The sequence below is a fragment of the Oncorhynchus masou genome, chromosome 30, assembly GCF_036934945.1.
Source record: "Oncorhynchus masou masou isolate Uvic2021 chromosome 30, UVic_Omas_1.1, whole genome shotgun sequence".
In the NCBI taxonomy this organism is placed as follows: domain Eukaryota; kingdom Metazoa; phylum Chordata; class Actinopteri; order Salmoniformes; family Salmonidae; genus Oncorhynchus; species Oncorhynchus masou.
This window is the reverse complement of record NC_088241.1, coordinates 9,191,367-9,219,273: the sequence shown is the minus strand read 5'-3', so window position 1 is coordinate 9,219,273 and position 27,907 is coordinate 9,191,367. Positions and strand designations below refer to the sequence as shown.

General features: G+C 39.2%; 1 long non-coding RNA gene across 1 annotated transcript in view; it reads left to right on the top strand.

Moving 5' to 3' along the window:
• The window catches only part of LOC135522017 (uncharacterized), a 37,966-nt gene extending 11,363 nt beyond the window's left edge, over positions 1-26,603 (top strand). The window contains exon 3 of the long non-coding RNA XR_010452635.1: positions 26,544-26,603. This is a non-coding gene — a long non-coding RNA (uncharacterized LOC135522017). The remainder of the gene's footprint in view (positions 1-26,543) is intronic.
• Positions 26,604-27,907: the final 1,304 nt, after the last annotated feature.

Here is a 27,907-nt window from a genome sequence, read left to right as displayed (position 1 = left end):
TGTATTCTATGGTTTTAACATAGCTGTCTATAGTCCATGTACAACAACTAGACTCCTGTATTCTATGGTTTTAACATCGCTGTATATAGTCCATGTACAACAACTAGACTCATGTATTCTATGGTTTTAACATAGCTGTATATAGTCCATGTACAACAACTAGACTCCTGTATTCTATGGTTTTAACATCGCTGTCTATAGTCCATGTACAACAACTAGACTCCTGTAATCTATGGTTTTAACATCGCTGTATATAGTCCATGTACAACAACTAGACTCCTGTATTCTATGGTTTTAACATCGCTGTCTATAGTCCATGTACAACAACTAGACTCCTGTATTCTATGGTTTTAACATAGCTGTCTATAGTCCATGTACAACAACTAGACTCCTGTATTCTATGGTTTTAACATCGCTGTCTATAGTCCATGTACAACAACTAGACTCCTGTATTCTATGGTTTTAACATCACTGTCTATAGTCCATGTACAACAACGAGACTCCTGTATTCTATGGTTTTAACATAGCTGTCTATAGTCCATGTACAACAACTAGACTCCTGTATTCTATGGTTTTAACATAGCTGTCTATAGTCCATGTACAACAACTAGACTCCTGTATTCTATGGTTTTAACATAGCTGTCTATAGTCCATGTACAACAACTAGACTCCTGTATTCTATGGTTTTAACATCGCTGTATATAGTCCATGTACAACAACAAGACTCCTGTATTCTATGGTTTTAACATCGCTGTCTATAGTCCATGTACAACAACTAGACTCCTGTATTCTATGGTTTTAACATAGCTGTCTATAGTCCATGTACAACAACTAGACTCCTGTATTCTATGGTTTTAACATCGCTGTATATAGTCCATGTACAACAACTAGACTCCTGTATTCTATGGTTTTAACATAGCTGTATATAGTCCATGTACAACAACTAGACTCCTGTATTCTATGGTTTTAACATCGCTGTATATAGTCCATGTACAACAACTAGACTCCTGTATTCTATGGTTTTAACATAGCTGTATATAGTCCATGAACAACAACTAGACTCCTGTATTCTATGGTTTTAACATCGCTGTATATAGTCCATGTACAACAACTAGACTCCTGTATTCTATGGTTTTAACATAGCTGTCTATAGTCCATGTACAACAACTAGACTCCTGTATTCTATGGTTTTAACATCGCTGTATATAGTCCATGTACAACAACTAGACTCCTGTATTCTATGGTTTTAACATCACTGTCTATAGTCCATGTACAACAACTAGACTCCTGTATTCTATGGTTTTAACATCGCTGTATATAGTCCATGTACAACAACTAGACTCCTGTATTCTATGGTTTTACCATCGCTGTCTATAGTCCATGTACAACAACTAGACTCCTGTATTCTATGGTTTTAACATAGCTGTATATGTACAACAACTAGACTCCTGTATTCTATGGTTTTAACATAGCTGTATATAGTCCATGTACAACAACTAGACTCCTGTATTCTATGGTTTTAACATCACTGTCTATAGTCCATGTACAACAACTAGACTCCTGTATTCTATGGTTTTAACATAGCTGTATATAGTCCATGTACAACAACTAGACTCCTGTATTCTATGGTTTTAACATAGCTGTATATAGTCCATGTACAACAACTAGACTCCTGTATTCTATGGTTTTAACATAGCTGTCTATAGTCCATGTACAACAACGAGACTCCTGTATTCTATGGTTTTAACATAGCTGTATATAGTCCATGTACAACAACTAGACTCCTGTATTCTATGGTTGTAACATAGCTGTCTATAGTCCATGTACAACAACTAGACTCCTGTATTCTATGGTTTTAACATCGCTGTATATAGTCCATGTACAACAACTAGACTCCTGTATTCTATGGTTTTAACATAGCTGTCTATAGTCCATGTACAACAACTAGACTCCTGTATTCTATTGTTTTAACATAGCTGTCTATAGTCCATGTACAACAACTAGACTCCTGTATTTTATGGTTTTACCATCGCTGTATATAGTCCATGTACAACAACTAGACTCCTGTATTCTATGGTTTTAACATAGCTGTCTATAGTCCATGTACAACAACTAGACTCCTGTATTCTATGGTTTTAACACAGCTGTATATAGTCCATGTACAACAACTAGACTCCTGTATTCTATGGTTTTAACATAGCTGTCTATAGTTCATGTACAACAACGAGACTCCTGTATTCTATGGTTATAACATCGCTGTATATAGTCCATGTAAAACAACTAGACTCCTGTATTCTATGGTTTTAACATAGCTGTCTATAGTCCATGTACAACAACTAGACTCCTGTATTCTATGGTTTTAACATAGCTGTATATAGTCCATGTACAACAACTAGACTCCTGTATTCTATGGTTTTAACAGAGCTGTATATAGTCCATGTACAACAACTAGACTACTGTATTCTATGGTTTTAACATCGTTTTAACATCTGTCTATAGTCCATGTACAACAACTAGACTCCTGTATTCTATGGTTTTAACATAGCTGTCTATAGTCCATGTACAACAACTAGACTCCTGTATTCTATGGTTTTAACATCGCTGTCTATAGTCCATGTACAACAACTAGACTCCTGTATTCTATGGTTTTAACATCACTGTCTATAGTCCATGTACAACAACGAGACTCCTGTATTCTATGGTTTTAACATAGCTGTCTATAGTCCATGTACAACAACTAGACTCCTGTATTCTATGGTTTTAACATAGCTGTCTATAGTCCATGTACAACAACTAGACTCCTGTATTCTATGGTTTTAACATCGCTGTATATATTCCATGTACAACAACTAGACTCCTGTATTCTATGGTTTTAACATAGCTGTATATAGTCCATGTACAACAACTAGACTCCTGTATTCTATGGTTTTAACATCGCTGTCTATAGTCCATGTACAACAACTAGACTCCTGTATTCTATGGTTTTAACATAGCTGTCTATAGTCCATGTACAACAACTAGACTCCTGTATTCTATGGTTTTAACATAGCTGTCTATAGTCCATGTACAACAACTAGACTCCTGTATTCTATGGTTTTAACATCGCTGTATATAGTCCATGTACAACAACTAGACTCCTGTATTCTATGGTTTTAACATAGCTGTCTATAGTCCATGTACAACAACTAGACTCCTGTATTCTATGGTTTTAACATAGCTGTCTATAGTCCATGTACAACAACTAGACTCCTGTATTCTATGGTTTTAACATAGCTGTCTATAGTCCATGTACAACAACTAGACTCCTGTATTCTATGGTTTTAACATAGCTGTATATAGTCCATGTACAACAACTAGACTCCTGTATTCTATGGTTTTAACATAGCTGTCTATAGTCCATGTACAACAACTAGACTCCTGTATTCTATGGTTTTAACATAGCTGTCTATAGTCCATGTACAACAACTAGACTCCTGTATTCTATGGTTTTAACATAGCTGTCTATAGTCCATGTACAACAACTAGACTCCTGTATTCTATGGTTTTAACATCGCTGTATATAGTCCATGTACAACAACTAGACTCCTGTATTCTATGGTTTTAACATAGCTGTCTATAGTCCATGTACAACAACTAGACTCCTGTATTCTATGGTTTTAACATAGCTGTATATAGTCCATGTACAACAACTAGACTCCTGTATTCTATGGTTTTAACATCGCTGTCTATAGTCCATGTACAACAACTAGACTCCTGTATTCTATGGTTTTAACATAGCTGTCTATAGTCCATGTACAACAACTAGACTCCTGTATTCTATGGTTTTAACATCGCTGTATATAGTCCATGTACAACAACTAGACTCCTGTATTCTATGGTTTTAACATAGCTGTCTATAGTCCATGTACAACAACTAGACTCCTGTATTCTATGGTTTTAACATAGCTGTCTATAGTCCATGTACAACAACTAGACTCCTGTATTCTATGGTTTTAACATCGCTGTATATAGTCCATGTACAACAACTAGACTCCTGTATTCTATGGTTTTAACATAGCTGTATATAGTCCATGTACAACAACTAGACTCCTGTATTCTATGGTTTTAACATAGCTGTCTATAGTCCATGTACAACAACTAGACTCCTGTATTCTATGGTTTTAACATAGCTGTCTATGGTTTTAGTCCATGTACAACAACTAGACTCCTGTATTCTATGGTTTTAACATCGCTGTATATAGTCCATATACAACAACTAGACTCCTGTATTCTATGGTTTTAACATAGCTGTCTATAGTCCATGTACAACAACTAGACTCCTGTATTCTATGGTTTTAACATAGCTGTCTATAGTCCATGTACAACAACTAGACTCCTGTATTCTATGGTTTTAACATAGCTGTCTATAGTCCATGTACAACAACTAGACTCCTGTATTCTATGGTTTTAACATAGCTGTATATAGTCCATGTACAACAACTAGACTCCTGTATTCTATGGTTTTAACATAGCTGTCTATAGTCCATGTACAACAACTAGACTCCTGTATTCTATGGTTTTAACATAGCTGTCTATAGTCCATGTACAACAACTAGACTCCTGTATTCTATGGTTTTAACATCACTGTCTATAGTCCATGTACAACAACTAGACTCCTGTATTCTATGGTTTTAACATCGCTGTCTATAGTCCATGTACAACAACTAGACTCCTATATTCTATGGTTTTAACATAGCTGTCTATAGTCCATGTACAACAACTAGACTCCTGTATTCTATGGTTTTAACATCGCTGTCTATAGTCCATGTACAACAACTAGACTCCTGTATTCTATGGTTTTAACATAGCTGTTTTAACATCTATAGTCCATGTACAACAACTAGACTCCTGTATTCTATGGTTTTAACATAGCTGTCTATAGTCCATGTACAACAACTAGACTCCTGTATTCTATGGTTTTAACATCGCTGTATATAGTCCATGTACAACAACTAGACTCCTGTATTCTATGGTTTTAACATAGCTGTATATAGTCCATGTACAACAACTAGACTCCTGTATTCTATGGTTTTAACATCAGCTGTCTATAGTCCATGTACAACAACTAGACTCCTGTATTCTATGGTTTTAACATAGCTGTATATAGTCCATGTACAACAACTAGACTCCTGTATTCTATGGTTTTAACATAGCTGTATATAGTCCATGTACAACAACTAGACTCCTGTATTCTATGGTTTTAACATAGCTGTCTATAGTCCATGTACAACAACTAGACTCCTGTATTCTATGGTTTTAACATAGCTGTATATAGTCCATGTACAACAACTAGACTCCTGTATTCTATGGTTTTAACATAGCTGTCTATAGTCCATGTACAACAACTAGACTCCTGTATTTTATGGTTTTACCATCGCTGTATATAGTCCATGTACAACAACTAGACTCCTGTATTCTATGGTTTTAACATAGCTGTCTATAGTCCATGTACAACAACTAGACTCCTGTATTCTATGGTTTTAACACAGCTGTATATAGTCCATGTACAACAACTAGACTCCTGTATTCTATGGTTTTAACATAGCTGTCTATAGTCCATGTACAACAACGAGACTCCTGTATTCTATGGTTATAACATCGCTGTATATAGTCCATGTAAAACAACTAGACTCCTGTATTCTATGGTTTTAACATAGCTGTCTATAGTCCATGTACAACAACTAGACTCCTGTATTCTATGGTTTTAACATAGCTGTATATAGTCCATGTACAACAACTAGACTCCTGTATTCTATGGTTTTAACATAGCTGTATATAGTCCATGTACAACAACTAGACTCCTGTATTCTATGGTTTTAACATAGCTGTATATAGTCCATGTACAACAACTAGACTCCTGTATTCTATGGTTTTAACATAGCTGTATATAGTCCATGTACAACAACTAGACTCCTGTATTCTATGGTTTTAACATCGCTGTCTATAGTCCATGTACAACAACTAGACTCCTGTATTCTATGGTTTTAACATAGCTGTCTATAGTCCATGTACAACAACTAGACTCCTGTATTCTATGGTTTTAACATCGCTGTCTATAGTCCATGTACAACAACTAGACTCCTGTATTCTATGGTTTTAACATCACTGTCTATAGTCCATGTACAACAACTAGACTCCTGTATTCTATGGTTTTAACATAGCTGTCTATAGTCCATGTACAACAACTAGACTCCTGTATTCTATGGTTTTAACATAGCTGTCTATAGTCCATGTACAACAACTAGACTCCTGTATTCTATGGTTTTAACATCGCTGTATATAGTCCATGTACAACAACTAGACTCCTGTATTCTATGGTTTTAACATAGCTGTATATAGTCCATGTACAACAACTAGACTCCTGTATTCTATGGTTTTAACATAGCTGTCTATAGTCCATGTACAACAACGAGACTCCTGTATTCTATGGTTTTAACATAGCTGTCTATAGTCCATGTACAACAACTAGACTCCTGTATTCTATGGTTTTAACATAGCTGTCTATAGTCCATGTACAACAACTAGACTCCTGTATTCTATGGTTTTAACATCGCTGTATATAGTCCATGTACAACAACTAGACTCCTGTATTCTATGGTTTTAACATAGCTGTCTATAGTCCATGTACAACAACTAGACTCCTGTATTCTATTGTTTTAACATAGCGGTCTATAGTCCATGTACAACAACTAGACTCCTGAATTCTATGGTTTTAACATAGCTGTCTATAGTCCATGTACAACAACTAGACTCCTGTATTCTATGGTTTTAACATAGCTGTCTATAGTCCATGTACAACAACTAGACTCCTGTATTCTATGGTTTTAACATCACTGTCTATAGTCCATGTACAACAACTAGACTCCTGAATTCTATGGTTTTAACATAGCTGTCTATAGTCCATGTACAACAACTAGACTCCTGAATTCTATGGTTTTAACATAGCGGTCTATAGTCCATGTACAACAACTAGACTCCTGAATTCTATGGTTTTAACATAGCTGTCTATAGTCCATGTACAACAACTAGACTCCTGTATTCTATGGTTTTAACATAGCTGTCTATAGTCCATGTACAACAACTAGACTCCTGAATTCTATGGTTTTAACATAGCTGTCTATAGTCCATGTACAACAACTAGACTCCTGTATTCTATGGTTTTAACATAGCTGTCTATAGTCCATGTACAACAACTAGACTCCTATATTCTATGGTTTTAACATCACTGTCTATAGTCCATGTACAACAACTAGACTCCTGTATTCTATGGTTTTAACATCGCTGTCTATAGTCCATGTACAACAACTAGACTCCTATATTCTATGGTTTTAACATAGCTGTCTATAGTCCATGTACAACAACTAGACTCCTGTATTCTATGGTTTTAACATCGCTGTCTATAGTCCATGTACAACAACCAGACTCCTGTATTCTATGGTTTTAACATAGCTGTCTATAGTCTGTCTATAGTCCATGTACAACAACTAGACTCCTGTATTCTATGGTTTTAACATAGCTGTCTATAGTCCATGTACAACAACTAGACTCCTGTATTCTATGGTTTTAACATCGCAGTATTTAGTCCATGTACAACAACTAGACTCCTGAATTCTATGGTTTTAACATAGCTGTCTATAGTCCATGTACAACAACTAGACTCCTGTATTCTATGGTTTTAACATAGCTGTCTATAGTCCATGTACAACAACTAGACTCCTGAATTCTATGGTTTTAACATAGCTGTCTATAGTCCATGTACAACAACTAGACTCCTGTATTCTATGGTTTTAACATCGCTGTATATAGTCCATGTACAACAACTAGACTCCTGTATTCTATGGTTTTAACATAGCTGTCTATAGTCCATGTACAACAACTAGACTCCTGTATTCTATGGTTTTAACATCGCTGTATATAGTCCATGTACAACAACTAGACTCCTGTATTCTATGGTTTTACCATCGCTGTCTATAGTCCATGTACAACAACTAGACTCCTGTATTCTATGGTTTTAACATAGCTGTATATAGTCCATGTACAACAACTAGACTCCTGTATTCTATGGTTTTAACATCACTGTCTATAGTCCATGTACAACAACTAGACTCCTGTATTCTATGGTTTTAACATAGCTGTATATAGTCCATGTACAACAACTAGACTCCTGTATTCTATGGTTTTGACATAGCTGTATATAGTCCATGTACAACAACTAGACTCCTGTATTCTATGGTTTTAACATAGCTGTCTATAGTCCATGTACAACAACGAGACTCCTGTATTCTATGGTTTTAACATAGCTGTATATAGTCCATGTACAACAACTAGACTCCTGTATTCTATGGTTGTAACATAGCTGTCTATAGTCCATGTACAACAACTAGACTCCTGTATTTTATGGTTTTACCATCGCTGTATATAGTCCATGTACAACAACTAGACTCCTGTATTCTATGGTTTTAACATAGCTGTCTATAGTCCATGTACAACAACTAGACTCCTGTATTCTATGGTTTTAACACAGCTGTATATAGTCCATGTACAACAACTAGACTCCTGTATTCTATGGTTTTAACATAGCTGTCTATAGTCCATGTACAACAACGAGACTCCTGTATTCTATGGTTATAACATCGCTGTATATAGTCCATGTAAAACAACTAGACTCCTGTATTCTATGGTTTTAACATAGCTGTCTATAGTCCATGTACAACAACTAGACTCCTGTATTCTATGGTTTTAACATAGCTGTATATAGTCCATGTACAACAACTAGACTCCTGTATTCTATGGTTTTAACATAGCTGTATATAGTCCATGTTCAAAAACTAGACTCCTGTATTCTATGGTTTTAACATAGCTGTATATAGTCCATGTACAACAACTAGACTCCTGTATTCTATGGTTTTAACAGAGCTGTATATAGTCCATGTACAACAACTAGACTACTGTATTCTATGGTTTTAACATCGCTGTCTATAGTCCATGTACAACAACTAGACTCCTGTATTCTATGGTTTTAACATAGCTGTCTATAGTCCATGTACAACAACTAGACTCCTGTATTCTATGGTTTTAACATCGCTGTCTATAGTCCATGTACAACAACTAGACTCCTGTATTCTATGGTTTTAACATCACTGTCTATAGTCCATGTACAACAACGAGACTCCTGTATTCTATGGTTTTAACATAGCTGTCTATAGTCCATGTACAACAACTAGACTCCTGTATTCTATGGTTTTAACATAGCTGTCTATAGTCCATGTACAACAACTAGACTCCTGTATTCTATGGTTTTAACATCGCTGTATATATTCCATGTACAACAACTAGACTCCTGTATTCTATGGTTTTAACATAGCTGTATATAGTCCATGTACAACAACTAGACTCCTGTATTCTATGGTTTTAACATAGCTGTCTATAGTCCATGTACAACAACTAGACTCCTGTATTCTATGGTTTTAACATAGCTGTCTATAGTCCATGTACAACAACTAGACTCCTGTATTCTATGGTTTTAACATAGCTGTCTATAGTCCATGTACAACAACTAGACTCCTGTATTCTATGGTTTTAACATCGCTGTATATAGTCCATGTACAACAACTAGACTCCTGTATTCTATGGTTTTAACATAGCTGTCTATAGTCCATGTACAACAACTAGACTCCTGTATTCTATTGTTTTAACATAGCGGTCTATAGTCCATGTACAACAACTAGACTCCTGTATTCTATGGTTTTAACATAGCTGTCTATAGTCCATGTACAACAACTAGACTCCTGTATTCTATGGTTTTAACATAGCTGTCTATAGTCCATGTACAACAACTAGACTCCTGTATTCTATGGTTTTAACATCACTGTCTATAGTCCATGTACAACAACTAGACTCCTGAATTCTATGGTTTTAACATAGCTGTCTATAGTCCATGTACAACAACTAGACTCCTGTATTCTATGGTTTTAACATAGCTGTCTATAGTCCATGTACAACAACTAGACTCCTATATTCTATGGTTTTAACATCACTGTCTATAGTCCATGTACAACAACTAGACTCCTGAATTCTATGGTTTTAACATAGCTGTCTATAGTCCATGTACAACAACTAGACTCCTGTATTCTATGGTTTTAACATAGCTGTCTATAGTCCATGTACAACAACTAGACTCCTATATTCTATGGTTTTAACATCACTGTCTATAGTCCATGTACAACAACTAGACTCCTGTATTCTATGGTTTTAACATCGCTGTCTATAGTCCATGTACAACAACTAGACTCCTATATTCTATGGTTTTAACATAGCTGTCTATAGTCCATGTACAACAACTAGACTCCTGTATTCTATGGTTTTAACATAGCTGTATATAGTCCATGTACAACAACTAGACTCCTGTATTCTATGGTTTTACCATCGCTGTCTATAGTCCATGTACAACAACTAGACTCCTGTATTCTATGGTTTTAACATAGCTGTCTATAGTCCATGTACAACAACTAGACTCCTGTATTCTATGGTTTTAACATCGCTGTATATAGTCCATGTACAACAACTAGACTCCTGTATTCTATGGTTTTAACATAGCTGTCTATAGTCCATGTACAACAACTAGACTCCTGTATTCTATCGTTTTAACATAGCTGTCTATAGTCCATGTACAACAACTAGACTCCTGTATTCTATGGTTTTAACATCGCTGTATATATTCCATGTACAACAACTAGACTCCTGTATTCTATGGTTTTAACATAGCTGTATATAGTCCATGTACAACAACTAGACTCCTGTATTCTATGGTTTTACCATCGCTGTCTATAGTCCATGTACAACAACTAGACTCCTGTATTCTATGGTTTTAACATAGCTGTCTATAGTCCATGTACAACAACTAGACTCCTGTATTCTATGGTTTTAACATCGCTGTATATAGTCCATGTACAACAACTAGACTCCTGTATTCTATGGTTTTAACATAGCTGTCTATAGTCCATGTACAACAACTAGACTCCTGTATTCTATGGTTTTAACATAGCGGTCTATAGTCCATGTACAACAACTAGACTCCTGAATTCTATGGTTTTAACATAGCTGTCTATAGTCCATGTACAACAACTAGACTCCTGTATTCTATGGTTTTAACATAGCTGTATATAGTCCATGTACAACAACTAGACTCCTGAATTCTATGGTTTTAACATAGCTGTCTATAGTCCATGTACAACAACTAGACTCCTGTATTCTATGGTTTTAACATAGCTGTCTATAGTCCATGTACAACAACTAGACTCCTATATTCTATGGTTTTAACATCACTGTCTATAGTCCATGTACAACAACTAGACTCCTGTATTCTATGGTTTTAACATCGCTGTCTATAGTCCATGTACAACAACTAGACTCCTATATTCTATGGTTTTAACATAGCTGTCTATAGTCCATGTACAACAACTAGACTCCTGTATTCTATGGTTTTAACATCGCTGTCTATAGTCCATGTACAACAACCAGACTCCTGTATTCTATGGTTTTAACATAGCTGTCTATAGTCCATGTACAACAACTAGACTCCTGTATTCTATGGTTTTAACATAGCTGTCTATAGTCCATGTACAACAACTAGACTCCTGTATTCTATGGTTTTAACATCGCAGTATATAGTCCATGTACAACAACTAGACTCCTGAATTCTATGGTTTTAACATAGCTGTCTATAGTCCATGTACAACAACTAGACTCCTGTATTCTATGGTTTTAACATAGCTGTCTATAGTCCATGTACAACAACTAGACTCCTGTATTCTATGGTTTTAACATAGCTGTCTATAGTCCATGTACAACAACTAGACTCCTGTATTCTATGGTTTTAACATCGTATTCTATGGTTTTAACATATATAGTCCATGTACAACAACTAGACTCCTGTATTCTATGGTTTTAACATAGCTGTCTATAGTCCATGTACAACAACTAGACTCCTGTATTCTATGGTTTTAACATCGCTGTATATAGTCCATGTACAACAACTAGACTCCTGTATTCTATGGTTTTAACATCGCTGTCTATAGTCCATGTACAACAACTAGACTCCTGTATTCTATGGTTTTAACATAGCTGTATATAGTCCATGTACAACAACTAGACTCCTGTATTCTATGGTTTTAACATCACTGTCTATAGTCCATGTACAACAACTAGACTCCTGTATTCTATGGTTTTAACATAGCTGTATATAGTCCATGTACAACAACTAGACTCCTGTATTCTATGGTTTTGACATAGCTGTATATAGTCCATGTACAACAACTAGACTCCTGTATTCTATGGTTTTAACATAGCTGTCTATAGTCCATGTACAACAACGAGACTCCTGTATTCTATGGTTTTAACATAGCTGTATATAGTCCATGTACAACAACTAGACTCCTGTATTCTATGGTTGTAACATAGCTGTCTATAGTCCATGTACAACAACTAGACTCCTGTATTTTATGGTTTTACCATCGCTGTATATAGTCCATGTACAACAACTAGACTCCTGTATTCTATGGTTTTAACATAGCTGTCTATAGTCCATGTACAACAACTAGACTCCTGTATTCTATGGTTTTAACACAGCTGTATATAGTCCATGTACAACAACTAGACTCCTGTATTCTATGGTTTTAACATAGCTGTCTATAGTCCATGTACAACAACGAGACTCCTGTATTCTATGGTTTAACATCGCTGTATATAGTCCATGTAAAACAACTAGACTCCTGTATTCTATGGTTTTAACATAGCTGTCTATAGTCCATGTACAACAACTAGACTCCTGTATTCTATGGTTTTAACATAGCTGTATATAGTCCATGTACAACAACTAGACTCCTGTATTCTATGGTTTTAACATAGCTGTATATAGTCCATGTTCAAAAACTAGACTCCTGTATTCTATGGTTTTAACATAGCTGTATATAGTCCATGTACAACAACTAGACTCCTGTATTCTATGGTTTTAACAGAGCTGTATATAGTCCATGTACAACAACTAGACTACTGTATTCTATGGTTTTAACATCGCTGTCTATAGTCCATGTACAACAACTAGACTCCTGTATTCTATGGTTTTAACATAGCTGTCTATAGTCCATGTACAACAACTAGACTCCTGTATTCTATGGTTTTAACATCGCTGTCTATAGTCCATGTACAACAACTAGACTCCTGTATTCTATGGTTTTAACATCACTGTCTATAGTCCATGTACAACAACGAGACTCCTGTATTCTATGGTTTTAACATAGCTGTCTATAGTCCATGTACAACAACTAGACTCCTGTATTCTATGGTTTTAACATAGCTGTCTATAGTCCATGTACAACAACTAGACTCCTGTATTCTATGGTTTTAACATCGCTGTATATAGTCCATGTACAACAACTAGACTCCTGTATTCTATGGTTTTAACATAGCTGTATATAGTCCATGTACAACAACTAGACTCCTGTATTCTATGGTTTTAACATAGCTGTCTATAGTCCATGTACAACAACTAGACTCCTGTATTCTATGGTTTTAACATAGCTGTCTATAGTCCATGTACAACAACTAGACTCCTGTATTCTATGGTTTTAACATAGCTGTCTATAGTCCATGTACAACAACTAGACTCCTGTATTCTATGGTTTTAACATCGCTGTATATAGTCCATGTACAACAACTAGACTCCTGTATTCTATGGTTTTAACATAGCTGTCTATAGTCCATGTACAACAACTAGACTCCTGTATTCTATTGTTTTAACATAGCGGTCTATAGTCCATGTACAACAACTAGACTCCTGAATTCTATGGTTTTAACATAGCTGTCTATAGTCCATGTACAACAACTAGACTCCTGTATTCTATGGTTTTAACATAGCTGTCTATAGTCCATGTACAACAACTAGACTCCTGTATTCTATGGTTTTAACATCACTGTCTATAGTCCATGTACAACAACTAGACTCCTGTATTCTATGGTTTTAACATCGCTGTCTATAGTCCATGTACAACAACTAGACTCCTGTATTCTATGTTTTTAACATAGCTGTCTATAGTCCATGTACAACAACTAGACTCCTGTATTCTATGGTTTTAACATAGCTGTAAATAGTCCATGTACAACAACTAGACTCCTGTATTCTATGGTTTTAACATCGCTGTCTATAGTCCATGTACAACAACTAGACTCCTGTATTCTATGGTTTTAACATAGCTGTCTATAGTCCATGTACAACAACTAGACTCCTGTATTCTATGGTTTTAACATCGCTGTCTATAGTCCATGTACAACAACTAGACTCCTATATTCTATGGTTTTAACATAGCTGTCTATAGTCCATGTACAACAACTAGACTCCTGTATTCTATGGTTTTAACATCGCTGTCTATAGTCCATGTACAACAACCAGACTCCTGTATTCTATGGTTTTAACATAGCTGTCTATAGTCCATGTACAACAACTAGACTCCTGTATTCTATGGTTTTAACATAGCTGTCTATAGTCCATGTACAACAACTAGACTCCTGTATTCTATGGTTTTAACATCGCTGTCTATAGTCCATGTACAACAACTAGACTCCTGTATTCTATGGTTTTAACATAGCTGTCTATAGTCCATGTACAACAACTAGACTCCTGTATTCTATGGTTTTAACATCGCTGTCTATAGTCCATGTACAACAACTAGACTCCTGTATTCTATGGTTTTAACATAGCTGTCTATAGTCCATGTACAACAACTAGACTCCTGTATTCTATGGTTTTAACATCGCTGTCTATAGTCCATGTACAACAACCAGACTCCTGTATTCTATGGTTTTAACATCGCTGTCTATAGTCCATGTACAACAACTAGACTCCTGTATTCTATGGTTTTAACATAGCTGTCTATAGTCCATGTACAACAACTAGACTCCTGTATTCTATGGTTTTAACATAGCTGTATTCTATGGTTTTAACATAGCTGTCTATAGTCCATGTACAACAACTAGACTCCTGTATTCTATGGTTTTAACATCGCTGTCTATAGTCCATGTACAACAACTAGACTCCTGTATTCTATGGTTTTAACATAGCTGTATATAGTCCATGTACAACAACTAGACTCCTGTATTCTATGGTTTTAACATAGCTGTCTATAGTCCATGTACAACAACGAGACTCCTGTATTCTATGGTTATAACATCGCTGTATATAGTCCATGTACAACAACTAGACTCCTGTATTCTATGGTTTTAACATAGCTGTATATAGTCCATGTACAACAACTAGACTACTGTATTCTATGGTTTTAACATCGCTGTCTATAGTCCAAGTACAACAACTAGACTCCTGTATTCTATGGTTTTACCATCGCTGTCTATAGTCCATGTACAACAACTAGACTCCTGTATTCTATGGTTTTACCATCGCTGTCTATAGTCCATGTACAACAACTAGACTCCTGTATTCTATGGTTTTAACATCGCTGTCTATAGTCCAAGTACAACAACTAGACTCCTGTATTCTATGGTTTTACCATCACTGTCTATAGTCCATGTACAACAACTAGACTCCTGTATTCTATGGTTTTACCATCGCTGTCTATAGTCCATGTACAACAACTAGACTACTGTATTCTATGGTTTTAACATCGCTGTCTATAGTCCATGTACAACAACTAGACTCCTGTATTCTATGGTTTTAACATCGCTGTCTATAGTCCATGTACAACAACTAGACTCCTGTATTCTATGTTTTTAACATAGCTGTCTATCGTCCATGTACAACAACTAGACTCCTGTATTCTATGGTTTTAACATAGCTGTAAATAGTCCATGTACAACAACTAGACTCCTGTATTCTATGGTTATAACATCGCTGTATATAGTCCATGTACAACAACTAGACTCCTGTATTCTATGGTTTTAACATAGCTGTATATAGTCCATGTACAACAACTAGACTACTGTATTCTATGGTTTTAACATCGCTGTCTATTTGTAAGTCGCTCTGGATAAGAGCGTCTGCTAAATGACTTAAATGTAAATGTAAAATGTACAACAACTAGACTGCTGTATTCTATGGTTTTAACATCGCTGTATATAGTCCATGTACAACAACTAGACTCCTGTATTCTATGGTTTTAACATCGCTGTCTATAGTCCATGTACAACAACTAGACTCCTATATTCTATGGTTTTAACATAGCTGTCTATAGTCCATGTACAACAACTAGACTCCTGTATTCTATGGTTTTAACATAGCTGTATATAGTCCATGTACAACAACTAGACTCCTGTATTCTATGGTTTTAACATCGCTGTATATAGTCCATGTACAACAACTAGACTCCTGTATTCTATGGTTTTACCATCGCTGTCTATAGTCCATGTACAACAACTAGACTCCTGTATTCTATGGTTTTACCATCGCTGTCTATAGTCCATGTACAACAACTAGACTCCTGTATTCTATGGTTTTAACATAGCTGTATATAGTCCATGTACAACAACTAGACTCCTGTATTCTATGGTTTTAACATAGCTGTCTATAGTCCATGTACAACAAAGCCATGACTAGCGCTATGACTATTTTCTTCTCAATACTCTGCCTGCAATTAAAAAATATTCCTCTTTAAATATATATTTTTTAAATGTAATGTATTTGTATCAAAGACGCTATTACAACATTTGATTGAAATTTCAAACTCCACATTTGAGTAAAGAAACCTAGAGAAGGTTACTAGCCTGTAGTGTACAGTGCAGTGTAGTGTGTATGTTAGCCTGTAGTGTACAGTGCAGTGTAGTGTGTATGTTAGCCTGTAGTGTACAGTGCAGTGTAGTGTGTATGTTAGCCTGTAGTGTACAGTGCAGTGTAGTGTGTATGTTAGCCTGTAGTGTACAGTGCAGTGTAGTGTGTATGTTAGCCTGTAGTGTACAGTGCAGTGTAGTGTGTATGAATGCTGTTACCCATGGCTGTCCACTCGTCCACTAAAACTCTACAAACTTCCAGCCTCTGAAGCACACTTCATGTAATGTAATGCACCCCGACTGGGAGGGGCCAGGGGCACGCCTGGCACACCAGCCTGGCCCGGGCAGAGATTGACAGCTGTGCCCTAGCAACCATTGGTTTGGCGCATTGCCAAGCCGCCAGGGGTTTCCAGGGAAGAGGTTCCCATGGCAACACTCATTTTGCCACTTTGGTTGGCGTACTTACAAGGTTGGCGTTGGGCAGATGAATGTGTGTTACAGCAACGCAGCTCTCAGCTTGAAAATCAAATGCTTATTCCAGCAGATTGGAGCTCTACCCATCTGCACGGCATGGCATTACCATGGCGCTTTTAAATGACATAGCTAAATTAGTCCCATCTGATGGTCTTTTACGCAGTAATCAAGGAGTGGCTTTAGTGGCTTTTAATGAATTCATTATTTACCGTATAAAATCTAACAAGGATGCTTGAATTTCAACCCTCGTCCAGTAATGTATCCATTCATTAAACATCAAGGAAATAGTACAAGCTAATAATATTTTAGAGATTGATTTCCAGCAGACCAGACACTGCCTAGTAGCCTGTCTTCACTTCATCAACTGTCTCTCCATCCGACTGCACTCGCTACTGCATTCACCACAAAATATCTCTCCCATTCACACATCCTCTGGATGCACTAAAGGGTAGCTATGATGATCAGAGAGTTTTGAAGTGAAGGGTTGAATTGAGAGATGGAAACTGACAAAGTACTGTACGTAATAGTGTGGTATAGGTCTGTGAGGGTTTAGGAGTCCATTGCTGGCAGAACACTATGTAGGCTCCAACAACCTTCTAGGGACACACACCGGCCCCAGCACAGACACTTAAAGTTGGCCAGCTCTCTTGGTGGAATTGCCTCAGGCCCCTAGACACACAGACAGACCTGCTGAGGAAAGAGAGAGAGAGAGAGATGACAAGAGAGAGAGAGAGAGATGATGAGAGAAAGAGAGAGCGGGATAGCCGATAATGGCACAACCACGCTGCATTCCTGCGTGATTTGACTGTGAAAAAGATTGCAGGCGGGGAACCGAGCAGAGGAAGAGGAGGGGGAAGAGGAAGGAGGTGGGTACGTAGAGAGAGGGTGACAAACAGGATAAGAGGTGGGAAACGAAGAGTGACGAGGGCGGGCAAGGAGAAAAAGGTCAGCTGAGTGGAGAGAGGGAGGGGCAAGCACTTTGGGACAGGAGAGAGGAACGAGACAGGGTGATGGTGGAAAGGAGAAGGGGAGAGAAGCAGACAGGGGGTATTAGGAATTTGAGCACAGTCCAAAAAGGGGGAGGGGCGTGAAGAGGAAGAGGACGGAGGGAGAAGAGAAAAATTCCACCTGGCAACGTTTGAATGGTTCCGCTGGCATAGCCATGGCAACCCTGCCATCATCTGATTGGCCGAGGGAGTGTTCTGAGGATGGATGTGTCTGGGTCTATCTCACTCTCTCCGTTCACACACCAGCCTCATCCACGGATAGCTAGCTATAGTTTGAAGAAAGGTCTGCAGAAAGATAGGTGGGGAAAACACGGTCACTGATCTTTATTTGTTTCCTTCTTGCTAATGTCATCTGACAACTTTTGGCTGGCAGGATGATAACCCTCGCAAGCAGCCTTCCCAAACTCTACACGCCACACAAACACAGACAGACTGCTTTTCAGGCAGAGAGAGACACAAACAATCTGTCGCAGAGCTACAGTCACATAGCTACAATCTCACAGCTTCACTTCATGGCTTTAGCTGGGTACCTGGAGGGATTTGAACCTATATCCACAAGGCTGACGATATGCGTCAGTATTAATTGCACAGGTAGTACCGTTCACAAACTGGGGGAAGGCAGGCCGTCATGGCACAAACACACAGTGTGACTTTATCATTGCAGGCCCATTCATTTTAGAGCAGGTCACTGTGCTCCCCATTCAACCTTTACAGCAGAAATCCATTTAGCTAAATGAGTCAACTCATTTGGTTAAAACCCTTCAGGGGAGAGGCTCCTGATAAACACAGAGGAACAAGAATCGTCTCAAAGACATTTCTGATTTTGTATTTGCAGAATTAAGCACTTAAAATGTATCAAATGTTCAATAACGAGATCAACTATAAATTTGCCTAAAGCTATTGTGACAGCAGCACACAGAAATGATGCAGGATAGCTATTTTTGACTGTGGTATTTCTTTAATGCGTTTATATCATAACTATCAGAAGAGGATATGCAGCCACATAGTGTATATTGACAGTAAGAGATAATGCATTTTAAACCATTATGGGGTCAGAATAGATATTTCAGGCCACTCTGTAGTGAAGTGGGTGAGGTAGCACTGTGTTACGAGACGAGCGTGATGCTTGTCAGAGCGCTGCTGAGAGGGAGTGGAGAGAGAGAGGGGACGAAGCAAGGTCAGTCGCCACAAGAGGGCAACAGTGCCCCAGAAATTATTGCAGAAGTGGTTGGTTGTAGCAGTTCTGCACAGTTTTCTCCTGGCGTTTATAATAACGATGTGTGTGTGTGTGTGTGTGTTGGTGTTTTCTGTCAAATGATATGTCTAAACTCCCCTAGTATGTATTGTATGCTATCATCATCACCAGACATGTCTATTAACAGACAGATTCTGTTTTGACCATTTAGACAAACAGACAGACCCACAGATCAGACAGGCAGACAAGACAGACAGACAGACAGACAGACAGACAGACAGACAGACAGACAGACAGACAGACAGACAGACAGCGAGACAGATAGACAGACAGACAAGACAGACAGGACAGACAAGACAATACAGAGATACAGATAGACAGACAGACAGATCAGACAGGCAGACAAGACAGAGAGACAGATAGCCAGACAGACAAGACAGACAAGACAGAGAGACAGACAGATAAGGCAGACAGACAAACAGACCAGACAGATAAGACAGACAGACCGAGACAGAGAGAGACAGACAGCCCGATAAGACCGACAGACCTAGAGAGACAGACAGACCAGACAGACCAGACAGACAGACACCTGGCCAGCTGGTGAAGACGTGGCAGAGGGAGTGCTACTACAGAGTGTGCTGCGGTGTGAGGTAGTTGGTTGTATGGTTTCACATAATAAACAGCCCGGAGATAACTGTACAACCTTCTAGCTTTCCCTGCGGTGTCACCACAACCTACAGTAAGCACCCCTGGAGTCACACCACCAAGCCAACACTGTGGTAAGTATAGAACTGTTAGAGAAAGTACATGACACAACACAGAGGCTAGTTTAGGTCACTAACAAGACAACACAGAGGCTAGTTTAGGTCACTAACAAGACAACACAGAGGCTAGTTTAGGTCACACACAAGACAACACAGAGGCTAGTTTAGGTCACACACAAGACAACACAGAGGCTAGTTTAGGTCACACAAGACAACACAGAGTCTAGTTTAGGTCACACAAGACAACACAGAGTCTAGTTTAGGTCACACAAGACAACATTTGCAACATTTGAAGAACAGACAATGTAACTGAACTGTGCATGGAAAACATTTTTCATTATGTGATCCACAGGTTTTTTTTTATGTCGTGGAAGGTTGAGATGAGTTGGATTCAATGGAATGCAAGAGCTGCCTCCTGTCTGGTCTCTTTTGCTTCCACTAGTATCATTCAGATCAGTCTATTTTAACAGCATGTGTCTAGTACTTACAGTACAGCATCAGTGAACTCCATGTCCAGGCACCAGGGAGTTAAGGGAAAAGGGGATACCAAGTCAGTTGTACTACTGAATGCATCCAACTGAAATGTGTCTTCCGCATTTAACCCAACCCCTCTTAATCAAGGCACTACAGCCCTGTGTTATTACATATCACTACTCTGGGTCAGTACGGTGTACTATGTACTGTACACTGCAAAGTGCACTTACTGTAGACTACCTCTCCTTGAAGGCCAAAATACGGTCCCAGAGCTCTCTCTCTATAGGTGCCTCTTAAAGTCCTTAACTAGACCTTCAGATCCAATATCATACTGTATCTCACTCCACACGATAACACACCTCAATACTGCATTCCCTCTTTCCTGCAGCCATTTGACTGGATTCTACTGGCCAAAACTAGTACAAGCGGTCATTTTCAGTCATTACCAGACTGTCCTTGTTCTGCAGCCTTTGCGCTAGTCCTCTGGCTCTGTGGTTCTGATCGATGACACCCAGAATTTGCCCGCTCGTCTGAAATAATACAGAATTCACCAATGCCTGCCATCCTGCACAGTGGTAACATTATTCTAGTCTCTCCTCTCCCTCCTTTACTTTCATACAGGGTAACAATATCATATAACATCCCAATAACTAATCATTCTAGCTATGTAACTGGGTGTCATGCACCCACATTCATTCTGTGTAACATGATCCATGTTTATGGCTCACTCGTCTGTGTTCTTGTCTCTCATATCACTCCAGAACATGTACTCTTTGTGTTCCGTTTTCCTGAGGTTTGCATTCGCAGTCAGATAAATATATCAGTTGCTTGCAAACAGCCAACCCCTCACTACCCTCCAAGAAGCTCCCCTCCTCTCCTGCTGCATCCCCCCTTCACGCAACCAACCTCCCCCTCCCAGCACCCTGCCTCCTCTCGTCCCCCCAGTGTGTCTGGGATAGTAGCTAAGACAACAGGCATCCGCATTGCGTTGTGGCTCCTCTCCTCTCCTGGAAGGGACGAAAGGGGGGCATACATCAGAATTCTGCTGAATCGGCGCTGTTCTTTATCATACCCACAACGCCTTTCTCCTGCCGTCCCAGACAGATGCACCTTTGTCAAATGCCTGATGTCTCGAGCGTGGAAGGTTGCGTTCTCTCCCTCTTTCTCCTTCTGTGTTCTTGTCTCTGTAAATGTTGTATCCTCTGTCTTTTTTAGTGAGGACAGGGAGCTGCCATTTATTTCTTTGTCTCTGTATCTCCATCATTGTGGCAGAGAGAGATCTGGATATCACTGATTGGATCAGTGGGTATTTTATCCACATGGCTGATCAGAGCTCATTGGTAGTCTGGGTAGATAATGCAGCTTGCCTACATATGTGCACACACACACACACACACACACACACACACACACACACACACACACACACACACACACACACACACACACACACACACACACACACACAGCCAGCTGTACAGGCATCTATATGATCTGTATGATCCAAACATATACAGTGCAACATGCTAGTTAGAACAGCCCAGACTTGAGAGGGGGGTGGACCGACTCAGACCAATGACGTCACATCTTCTGGAACACTCTTTGTGCTGTCTGACAGTGGAGTGATGCGGTGCAGAGCAGAGCCGCCGGCAGATGTACCTGTCTAGGACAGCATATCTGTGTGCGTCTGTGTCTCTCTGTCTCAAAGCCCCAGCACCACGAGTGGCTCTTCTTTTTTAAGTGCAAATGTCTCAGAGATAGCTTCCAGCCTGGCTCAGAAACTGACACAGGAAGGTATGCTGGCACTCACTCTGTCGGGCGAGCAGCTGTGAGCTTATAAATGAATGTTCTCCCTTTATATTCATTCTAACCTACTTTCAGAAAAAGATTGCCCCGGATTTTTCTGTCTGGTATTGATGGTGCTGTTGGTAATGAGGGTGTCGTTGGTAATGATGGTAATGATGGTGTTGATGGTAATGATGGTGTAGATGGTAAAGATTGTGTCGTTGGTAATGATGATGTTGTTGGTAATGATGGCGTTGATGGTAATGATGGTGTAGATAGTGTGGTTGGTAATGATGGTGTTGATGGTAATGATGGTGTGGTTGGTAATGATGGTGTTGATGGTAATGATGGTGTCATGGTAATGATGGTGTAGATGGTAAAGATTGTGTCGTTGGTAATGATGATGTCGTTGATAATGATGGCGTTGATGGTAATGATGGTGTCGTGGTAATGATGGTAATGATGGTGTAGATTATGTTGATGGTGTCGTTGGTAATGATGGTGTCGTTGGTAATGATGGTGTTGATGGTAGTGATGGTGTCATGGTAATGATGGTGTAGATGGTAAAGATTGTGTCGTTGGTAATGATGATGTCGTTGGTAATGATGGCGTTGATGTTAATGATGGTGTCGTGGTAATGATGGTGTCGTGGTAATAATGGTGACGTGGTAATGATGATGTCGTTGGTAATTGATGGTGTCATTGGCAATAATGGTGACGTGGTAATGAGGATGTCGTTGGTAATGATGGTGTCGTTGGTATTGATGGTGTTGATGGTGTTGATGGTAATGATGGTGTCATTGGTAATGATGGTGTTGATGGTAATGATGGTGTTGATGGTAATGGTGGTGTCGTTGGTAATGATGGTGTTGATGGTAATGATGGTGTCGTGGTAATGATGGTGTAGATGTTGTGGTTGGTAATGATGGTGTAGATGGTGTGGTTGGTAATGATGGTGTAGATGGTGTGGTTGGTAATGATGGTGTTGATGGTAATGATGGTGTTGATGGTAATGATGGTGTTGATGGTAATGGTGGTGTCGTTGGTAATGATGGTGTTGATGGTAATGATGGTGTCGTGGTAATGATGGTGTAGATGTTGTGGTTGGTAATGATGGTGTAGATGGTGTGGTTGGTAATGATGGTGTAGATGGTGTGGTTGGTAATAATGGTGTTGATGGTAATGATGGTGTGGTTGGTAATGATGGTGTTGATGGTAATGATGGTGTCATGGTAATGATGGTGTTGATGGTGTCATTGGTAATGATGGTGTTGATGGTAATGATGGCGTCGTTGGTAATGATGTTGTCGTTGGTAATGATGGTGCTGGTTTTGGTGTGTTTTGTGGAATAATCTATTTGGCTGTTGTTGAGTTCTCTGCTTAATAAGGTCTTGGTCTGATGTTATATCAGAATGACTAGGGGTTCTAGTGAAGCTCTGTATTAAAAGCCTGGTTGAATGATACAGAGGATCAGTCTGATAAATGATCTCCCCATGTAGGACTCTTTGATGTCTGATAGGATCTCCTTTGTTGTTTTCCTGGTCAATATGCCTCCGCTCCTCAACCGCCACCTGCTGGCTGCTAAATTAAGATTACAAACAGCTATTATCGTTAGACCATAGTTTATAGGCTAAAGAGAAATCTTTCCCAAGGAGAGTGCACTCAGAGTCGCTCCCTCCAAGACTATACACACACAGCAAGCATACTGTACATGTGCACACACACACACACACACACATACGGAAGCAAGCACACTCCCGCGCCCTCAAAGACTTGTGCACATCGGTGATAGTCTTCACAGTGTAACAAGGTTAGAGCACTTTATGACCAATCATGATGCTTACACATCAAACATTCCCCTCGGGGGCCCTGTGATTATGTTATACAATAAACACATATGTACAAATGAGGTAACAAGATGTTCTCTCTGAGGACCTGAGAGCAACACAGATATCCCAGCAGACTGCCATGAGCCTGGCATCAGCCTTTGGTTATTACCAGCCATTAATGCTAGTTTCTATGGGAATAATGGATATACTGTAGTAGTCTGCATGTTTTACTCCATTATTGATTTGGTCCTCCTATCTGGGCGGTTTATTTGGTGTTTTCTCTGTCATTCAAGCTGCCATTTATTGTACTGTAGAGCAATTAATGGTTGGATGATTGATGTAAAACCTGGAAGGCAGTGGTGATATCAGGATCGCAGGTTCATGTGCTCTCCTTTGGCTTGGTGCACCTTCCCTTCTCACCCTGTTTGAAATTCTGACCCTCCCCCTCCATTCCCTCTGCTTCCAAGCCTCTCTGACACCCTCTAAGCTCCCCCTGTCTAACACACACATTTCTCCTCATTCCCAGACACACACACCAGCACAGAGCCCACAGACTGCAAAGTGGGGGCTGGGTGGGTAAGTGGAGACGTGATATTCGAAAAAGAGAGAGAGAGAGAGAGAGAGAGAGAGAGAGAGAGAGAGAGAGAGAGAGAGAGAGATTGGGGACAAGGCATGTAGAAATGGGAGGGATGCTCAGAGCAGAGAGGGGAGACTGGGGAATGAGATCATGAGAGCAAGAAGGAGGCGGAAAGTGAGAAGACAGACTGTGTGTGTGTGTGTGTGTAAGACAGTGTGTGTGGGTTTTATTTGCGGGGGGGTACGCATATGCATGCAAACATATATAAGTTCATATGTCTGTGTGTTTTAGCGTGTATGTGTGTTTGTGTTCCCGGTGACACAGATTGATGGAGGGAGAAGACAGAGGCTGAGGGGACTGTGCTGGTGGCGGTGGGGGAGGTAGGTAGAGAGTAGAGCATGCAGGATAATAGAATCAATACTGTTGTCTGAAACATACCTGCCGTTGGGCTTTCAGTCTGGCCCCAGTAGCCAGTCAGCCATCAGACCCAGCCGCCGTAGAGCAAAGACAGACAACGAGAGGGGGGACAAAGAGAGAGAAAAGGAGGGGAAATGCAGGCATTGCCGCCTTCTTTTGTATTAGCCTCAAATGATGGTGAATGAAGATGGAGTGTTGAAAAAGGCTAAGTTTGATTCCTTTGTGTTTTTTAAACCTTGTGTTTTGTTTAGTGCCTCTGCCGCCAAGATGCACTGGAACTTTTGATAGAGGAAGATACCGTCCTTTTGTGTCCCTGTACCTGTATTTGTGTGCATATGCATGTATGTGCGTGTCCGTATCTGTGTGTGTGTTTAATCAACAACTGAACCATCAGAGGACACATGTTGAGGGAGACATGTTGTCCACATGTCTGTGTCGCTGCTACTCTATGTGTTCGTCTTGTTTCTCCTCTAGATTCTCAGATTGCTTTAGTCAATCTGTCTCTGCTTTTCTGCGTTTCAAAGGATCTTTCTCACACGTTGATGATATTCCATTTAGAATGATGAAAGGGGATTGGGAACTCGTTTGAGTTGGTAGACATGTTGATGTGGTTTATCAGTATATGGCTGATATCTGCACCTGTGTTCACACCATATGTGTGTTCTAAAGCAGAATTTAGTTTTTGATTGCAGTATTGCGGTAAAAACGATATTTCCAGATCCAACTGAAGTGTATTGGACTTGTAACTTGAACCGCAGATAAATACATAATTCATTAGTGTGTGAAGTTGTGACAAATGTCTTCAAATGGCTCTTCTTTCCTTTCTGTAAAGACTCACCCTATTTCACTTGATTCACATCCATCAACATCTATTTATTTCTGATAGCTAAACAGACACAACCTTAACTTGATTTATTGATTGTATTTTTCTCATTATTTGAAAGTATTATCACAAAGAGAATTTACCTGTGTAAGAGTCAGTCAGTGTGTCAGTCAGACTGTCTACCAATAGGTGGCACTGCTTTGCCAAATTTTCTCTCACAGAACTTTTGCTCTTGGCACTATAGTAGGATATTTTGGACGTAATGTACTTAAATAGTTATTCAAACAAATAAACATGTTTGAGAGAAGTGTATGTACAGTAACATGTTCTTATTTCATAGTGTTTGACTGTCCCTGAGAATGACGCAATTTCATTCCCTCCCTCCGCAGGTCGAGCCGGACATTTTGGAAAATTGTATCCAGCGACATCTTGCTAAGATGGATCCGAAGGCTTCTCTCTTCACCCTTCCACATCCTCCTTTAACCCTACACAACCATCATGTCCTGTGTCCCCATCTCACCCAGTGAGTGAGAGCACAGCTCCTGTCCTTCATTTGAACCACTGTCAGACTAACAAAGGCAACATCTACCTGTAATTGCCAGTGAAGACTGGGAGACAGTGGCTCAACCAGTAGGAGCTAGAAGAGAGAAAAGGGAGAATTTCTCTTTAAGTCCTCGTAAGCAGATGTAGCCATTCTTGGCCAGTAGCTGGTTGCCCCTGCAACATAGAGTTGTTAAATTGCAGAGCAGACCCACACCATCAGGCTGGAGATTGTCAAGTGTTACATAGTGGTATATTAAGTGTAGAGGAATTATACTGACTGGGACTATTTTATTCTGATTGACACAGCTCAGTGGACTGCCTAGGGGGTCCGTAGAGGCAAACGTCTCTAAAAGAGCTATTAGAGAAATGATTCAGAGCCGAGGTTATTAAGTGAGTATATTACATATTAAAGAATATATTACGTATGAATACACACACTGTCAGTCAGTATATATCTAGAAGGTATGTATTATATTGTATGTTACACCACAGCATTGTTGAATACTTGTTTCTGATTGGCGAGAATTGACATTAACAAGTTGTTATACAGAATGTCTGGAATGTATATTCATTATATTACATGTTTCATATTGATCAGATTTGCTGCGTTTCTGCCGCAGACCCACACAGGAGCCGGCCGGCTGCCTTAGAAATTAAAATGTCAGACGAGGTCATAGCTTTTTGTCGTCGGTGCGACTATACGGTTCTTTTTTCTTTCGGAAAAAGGCGTTTCATCCATCAGACCATGTTTGCTAATGTGAAACCCCAGTGGAACTACTTTTCCCAGCATGCCCCTCTGTCCCTGAGACCCTTAACCTGTGAGGTCATAGTAGGTCACAGGTGAGGTCCTCGGGAACAGGGCTGCATTCATGTTCATCATTGTGGAGCAAAAGAAAAGAGAAGAGTCGCTGTGGAAGGTGACTTACTGTTTTTATATGTCAATGAACTCCTTGTTATTTCCCATAGACTGTTCCAGTGTAAAGAATGCAATGTATAGTGTTTCAACTGGTGTTTCCTTTTAAAGTGATCATAGTTCGAGTTGCTTCCACACATCTGAATACAAAACAAAATCCCAGACTTTGACACAGAGGGTGGATGTCTCATGTCTTTATATCTGATAATGGTACACACAGCCCTATCCATTCTGCAGGACTCTACTGAATGTTGTGGTACTTATGTACTTGTCTGAAGTGTGATTCCCTCTTAACAA